This window comes from Tamandua tetradactyla, chromosome 21 (genome assembly GCF_023851605.1).
Source record: "Tamandua tetradactyla isolate mTamTet1 chromosome 21, mTamTet1.pri, whole genome shotgun sequence".
NCBI classification, from domain to species: Eukaryota; Metazoa; Chordata; class Mammalia; order Pilosa; family Myrmecophagidae; genus Tamandua; species Tamandua tetradactyla.
Window position 1 is genome coordinate 61,051,603 of NC_135347.1, and position 6,847 is coordinate 61,058,449.

The window sequence follows — 6,847 nt, forward strand, 5'->3', positions numbered from 1 at the left end:
GGTATTGCCACCTAGTTGGCACCATAATTGAGTTTTCAAAAGGCCATTCCAGTGTTCTATCAATCCAGCTGCTTCTGGATGATGGGAACATGGTAAGACCAGAGAATTCCATGAGCATGTGCCTATTCCTGCACTTCATTTGCTGTGAAGTGTGTTCCTTGATCAGAAGCAATGCTGTGTGGAATACCATGATGATGGGTAAGGCACTTTGTAAGCCCACGGATGGTAGTTTTGGCAGAGTATGCAGGGAAAGCAAACCCATATCCAGAGTATGTGTCTGTTCCAGTTAGAACAAATCGCTGCCCCTTCCATGGAGAGAGTGGTCCAATGTAATCAACCTGCTACCATGTAACCGGCTGGTCACCTGGAGAGCTTGCTAAAACACAGACTGCTGGGCCCAGCCCAGGGGTTTTGATTCAGTGGGTCTGGAATAAGTTCTGAGAATGTGCTTTTCTAACCATTTCCCAGGAGAGACCACTCTGCCTAGATGCCATGTATAAGAAAGCTCAGAGCAGCTCTGCGGTGGCAAAATAAATAAATAGCAGAAGCCATTTCCATACCCACCAACAGCAGAGTGGGTTTTTGTAAAGAATACTTAAACACACAGTAGAACACTATACAGAACTGAAAATGATGTGCTGCTGCCACATGAAACCACACAGACAGAACTTCAAACAGCAATACTAGTTTTCTTAAAAGAAGCAATTTCCAGAAGACTGCAGCCAGTATGATGTTTTTTTTACGAAATTAAAAATCAAACAATATATCATTTGGACATAACTAATAAAAGTATTTTTATAAAAAATATCAAAGGAATGAAAAATGCAAAATTTAGGATGGCCAAAATTTTGGTGACCTCAGCAGCTGGCAAGGAAGCACAAGGCTTGGAGTCACAGTTATACCATTAGGCTACACAAACTACATAAATGTCATACTATACGATTTTGATGTATCAAATACTATATAAAACATGATAAAAAAATGAAATTTAAAAATTAAAATGATACTATATGTCCCATAATCACAACTATGTTGAAATGCATGCATCTATAGATACAGAAAAACAAGTCTGGAAGAAAATTATCAAACTGTTAAGAGTGATTATTTCTGGGATGTGGGATTTAAATATGTTTTTTCTTTCTTCATAATCACATATTTTCCCCATAAACTTGCAATGCCTTCTAATTAGAAAAATCAGTTTGTTTCTTTTTGGGGATTGAATCACGTCCCCTGCAAAAGACTTATTTCAGTGGGTCTGAGCCATTTGTCAATAAGACCTCTGAAGATGCTGTTAATAGTTCAGATGTAGCCAAACTGAATGAGGATGGATGTTAATTCAATATAGCTGAGGCCCTTATAAGCAAAGGGAAACGGGTATGGAAGTAGAAGACAGAAATAGGAGAAACAAGTGAGAGACGGCCTTGTGACAAAGGATTGCTGGAAAGCTATCTCCAGAATGCAACAGACTTTGGAGAAGTCATAACCTTGTCAACACTTTGATTTTGGGCCTCTAGTTTCCAAAACTGTGAACCAATAAGTTCCTGTTCTTATTAGCCAATGAGCTTGTGATAGATGTCCTTCTAAGAAGTCCTTACACACTAAGACAAATGCATATGGAATTCAACCTGCTATGCTCAGTTATTCCCTAAATCCTCTATACTTCCCCAGCACAGCCCTTAAAAAGGACCCATTTCCATTCTCTGCAATATGTCTCAAGCCCCTTTTTATTGTCTTATTAATGATAATAACAATGATAACTGACATTTCTTACCACTCCTATGTGTTCTTATGTCCCAAGTATTCAGCTTGAATTAACTCAGTTAATCCTTCAAAAACCCTAAGAGCTAGGCATAATTACTCTTATTTTGTAAGTGCAGAAAAATAAGGCCCCATGTTTCCTTAAGTATGGTAGCTTAGTTACATTGCTTGCCCAAAACCACACAGCTGGGAAAGTGGTTTCTCATCAACAACATCAAAAAAGAGGAGAGCAATCTATATTTCATGCCTAAATCCTGTTTTAAAGCCTATTTTCTCAGAAATAACTTCATGAGATTGTTCTACATGCCAACAGAAAGTACGGAGAGGACTCATGGAAAATTTATTAGATTTCCTGATTTAATCAATTAAAACAAGCAATGCAATTACTGTCGATGACAGAACTTCCTGGCCAAAATCAATAAGTGTCTCAATGAGCAGTGTTTGACTGTTCTCCGTGTAATCAAGAAAAGCAGAAATCTGGATGGCATCACAACGATCAGAGTCGAAGAGCCTCTGCCCCTTTGGCCCTGGAGACTCCTGCAATGTGGTCAGGAAAAGATCCTAAAACTAATTGGCTGTGCTGTTGACTGCCAGAGAAAGTTTCAATGCCTATTTCTCATTCTACAAATGCACGTATATTTCATCTTCAATGCTGGGGTGATCAATCCTCTTACTTTCAAAAAGCAATGGGAAATAGGTGTTACTGATTTCCTTTGGTAACATCGTGCTGGGGTGCTGAGCTCACATCCGCCCACAAACATTGCTTTTCCACAGAAGCAGCCTGAGTCATCACCAAGCAGCTTATTTATCTCATTCTAATAAAATCCTCAAACACTTCATTTCCTCTACCCAAGCTCCGTAGCAAGGCCTTTGGGAGCTTCACATTTCTGTCTTCTTTTCTCCATTTCTATCTTCTTCATACCTTTGTGATAACTTAACGTCCTAAGAGCTCCAAATTCTTTCTTAAAAATAAATAAATAGATAAGTCTGGTTTTTTTAGCTTCATGTTCATGAAGTCAGCATCTTATTGGTAAAACCAAGGTCTTAAATCCATGACAGCAACAAAGCTGGATAGGCCAGTCTGAACGTCCGTGCTTGGGTCTGTGCAGGCCCTAAGTGACCACGAGGGCTGAATAGGGTTAAGGTGCATGGGCTGGGAGCTTGGATCTGCTCCCAGGAAGGGCCGAGCCACACTGGGTCCAGCCACCGAGGGCAAAGGGGCAGTCTGGGCAGGGACAACCAACACCTAAACGATTCTTCTCACCTGTCCTAGCTAGGACCTAGAACGGTGAATCCACAACAGCCCTCACAGGTGAATTGAGGAGCACTTTCCTTCCTAAGTAAAGCCTAGAGTCTAAAGATTTTGATAGAAAAGAGCTCTTAGAAGAAAATCCCCAGGTGGAAGCAGCAGCAGCATGCAGGGTTACAAGCACAGTCTCTGGAATCTCCAGCTTTGGTTCCAATCCATTCTCTGCCATTCACCAGGTGAGACCTGTAAGTATATTAATTGTACTCCCAGGCCCCAGTTTCTCACCTGAAAATACAGTGATAGGCTCTGTGCTATAGATTATTGTAAGAATTAAATTGATTATGTATATCCAGCTCATGATAAGAGCCCACACATTATAGCCACAAGAGGCAGCTGAACAAAGGCTGTGTTGCACAGCTCCAGGAAGGGCCATTCGTGCAGAATGCAATGAGACTGATGCCCCCTGCAGTTGTGCGCCCTGGCAGTTCTGCAGCTGAATCTGAGGTCTAATTCTTTTGTTGATACTCTCAACCTTCACAGACACTTTCTCCACCGACTCTCCTTAAAAACAAATTTTCTTCCTTTTCCATGGCACAACTGAAAGAGATTTAGCTTTTCTAAAGAAGTGTCACAAAATACCAAAAAGAAAAAATATAGAAACTACAAATAACATAGAAATAATCAAGCTCTCTACTTAGGGAAATCCCAAGAAAAAATATCTCAATATTAGGGAGAAATCAACTGATCAAAGAGAATTGTTTATCATGGCATTACTTAGAAAAACAGAAAACAGCAACTAATATCTAGCAATCACAAGACCCATATTTCTAGATGAATCAACATGCAGGCACGACTGCATCACTTTGAGGATTACATGTAACAAAGACCCACGAAGCACCTCTGGCCCCGAGGAATGGGCTGTTTCAAGTGATTGGAAGATAGAGACCCGCTGTCCACAGCTCCTTGACTTTGGTCCTCAGTGTCTATCCCGGTTTTTCAGGCTTGTTTGGGTTTGCTGAAGCCACAGGAAGGCGTAAACCAGAAGCAGACTGGCTCTCACAGGCGGATTTATCGAATTACAAGTTACAGCTCTAAGGCCCTGAACGTGTCCAGATCAAGACACCAGCCAGAGGACGCCTGCTCCGAGGAAAAGGCTGCTGGCGTCTGTCAGCTGGGAAGGTGCGTGGCTGATGATGACGGGTCCTGACTCCCAGTTCTTTGCTCTCAGCTTCTGATTCCAGTGCCTTTCACTCTCAGCGTCTGTGGGCCCTCACTTAGCTTCTCCAGGGCAAACTCAGTATCTCATCTCTTATCTTAGATATCCAGATGTCTGGGTCTTAATTCCATTTCTCTGCTTTCCATGTCAGTTCTGAGCTCTCTCTTTCTCTGTGAGCTCTTTCAGGACTCCAGCAAACCTAAGACCTATCTTCCATGAGCAGGATCACATCTCCATGGAAACTACCTAATCAAAAGATCCTACCCAAACAATAGGTCTGTCCCCACAAGATTGGATTAGGGCTTTAAAAACATGGTTTTTCTGGGTTACATAAGTTTCAACCAGCACAGGGCTTCTATAACAAAGAATGCAAAACTGGCTTAAACAACAGGGATTTATTGGCTCACCGTTTGGGGAGGCCAGAAGTCCAACACCAAGCTGTCAGCTTTCTCCACAGCCTTAGCGTTCTGGTGATGGCTAACCCCCATTACGTGGTGGGCCAGTTTGAAGCTATTATGGACCCCAGAAAAGCCATGTTTTAATCCTGATCCTATCTTGCAGGGGAAGCTGTTTCTTTTAATCCTGATTCAATATTGTAGGTGGGAAATTTTGATTAGATTATTTCCACCGAGATATGGCATAGCCAGTAGTGGGTGTGACATTTTGATTAGATGGAGATGTGACTCCACCCATTCCAGGCAGGTCTTGATTAATTTACTGAAATCCTTCAAAAGAGGAAATATTTTGTAGAGAGCAGAGCTAACACAAATGCTTAAAGAACAGAGACATGGATGTTTGGAGATACTTAGAGCCCAGTAGATGTTGCCATGAGAGGTTAAGCAAGCCAGACCCTGAGAGAGCCAAGGGAAGCCAAGAGATGAGAGCCAGCCCCAGAGAAGCAAAGTGAGGAACCCCCACAGGAACAGAGACTGAAAACAACAGAGCCCAGGAGCAAGGGACCAGCAGATGCAGCCACGTGACTACCCAGCTGACAAAGTTGTTCCAAACCCATTGGCCTTTCTTGAATTATGGTATCTTTCCCTGGAAGCCTAGTTTGGACATTTTCATAGGCTTAGAACTATAAACTTGTAGCTTATTAAATTCACTGTTTAAAAGCCATTCCATTTTTGGTAGATGGCATTCCAGTAGTTTAACAAACTGATACACATGGCAGTCTCTCTTTTGTATCTACTCCTCTGGTTTCCACTGATTTCTGCTTCTACTACAATGTCTAATTTCCTTTGCTTATAGGGACATCAGACACATTGGACTAAGGCCCTCCTTCACCCACTTTGGCCTCACCTTCTCTAACGATGACATCTTCAAATGGTTCATACCCAAAGAGCAGTGGTTAGGGCTTGACCGTGTCTTTTGTCAGAGACATGACTTAATCCCCAACATCTTTTCTTGGCATTCAATGTCTTACCACTCTGATGTTAAGATCAGAAGAGAGGACTATCTGTATCGGTTGGCCATATGTAACAGCAAGTAGACAAACAATGGCTTATACAAGCAAAAGACCCTGTTTCATTTGTTTGCTTTTCAGTAACAGGCATTCAGGGGACAGGCAGCCAGGGCATGTACAGTTGCTCAAGAGCAAGACTCTAGCTTCTAGCTCTCATTGCCATGGTCACAAAATCATTGCTGAACTTCCAGACATTAAGTATAAATTCTAGGCAGGAAAATGGAATTGGAGCAAAAGACTAAAGCTATATGGCAGATGACTCTGTCACTCTCTAATGTGGAGACAACACTTTCCAAGACGCCTCTCCCAGAGGACAGCAGCCTTGGGCAACCCAAAGCTCCAAGGGCGCCTGAGAAATGTCTAGCAGAGTGTTCTACTGCCTCAAAAGAAAATAAGATTTGATTGGTAAGTAAAATTTAAATTATATAAACTTACAAGTAAATAAGTTATATATAAAATAATAATAATAATAAACACTCAAAATTCTTCATTTCCTAATTATCGTACTACATTTTTTACTACTAACAATGCTCTTGAGGCTATTTCCTCCTTCTGTACCTGCATGGTAGAAATACCCTATCATGAGGTGCACTGAACATCTCTGGCCATGACTAGAAACATCACTTTGTTAGCTTGGAGATAGCCATGGGAAGAGTGTTTACATCACGGACATCAGGAAATGCTATAAATCAGAGTTTGACTTACTGCTTTGTAGATTGTCAAGACTTAAAAGGCCATGGAAAAAATGTTAACAGTACAATTAAATTTAAAAGTGCATCCTGTGCTCCCTTCAGCAGCACTTACACTAAAATTGGAATGATACAGAGAAGATTAGCATGGCCCCATGCAAGGATGAACCGCAAATTCATGAAGCATTCCATATTTTTTAAATGTACTGACATTGTCACCAATGTCTTCACTTTGTCTAGAGCTATCATTATGTAAACAATAAAATTTGTGTAAGTTGCTTTGAAAAAAAAAAGTGTCATGTCTGTAGCCACAACATATAATATGCACAAAAAAATGGAGAAAATATTCCTCAAATATTGGAATGTTATTGAATCAGTAAAGAAATTGTGCACATCATTGATGAACAAGGGAACTTCTGACAGATGTCTTCCTTGTTTATATTCCTCTTGCTTTAACATAACATTAACAT

The 6,847-nt window shown here is 41.0% G+C and overlaps 1 non-coding gene across 1 annotated transcript; it reads left to right on the top strand.

Annotated features, from left to right (window-relative positions):
- Window positions 1–6,469: 6,469 nt before the first annotated feature.
- On the top strand, window positions 6,470–6,575 carry LOC143665884 (U6 spliceosomal RNA). The gene has a single exon (XR_013167279.1). It is a non-coding gene; the product is annotated as a U6 spliceosomal RNA (small nuclear RNA).
- Window positions 6,576–6,847: the final 272 nt, after the last annotated feature.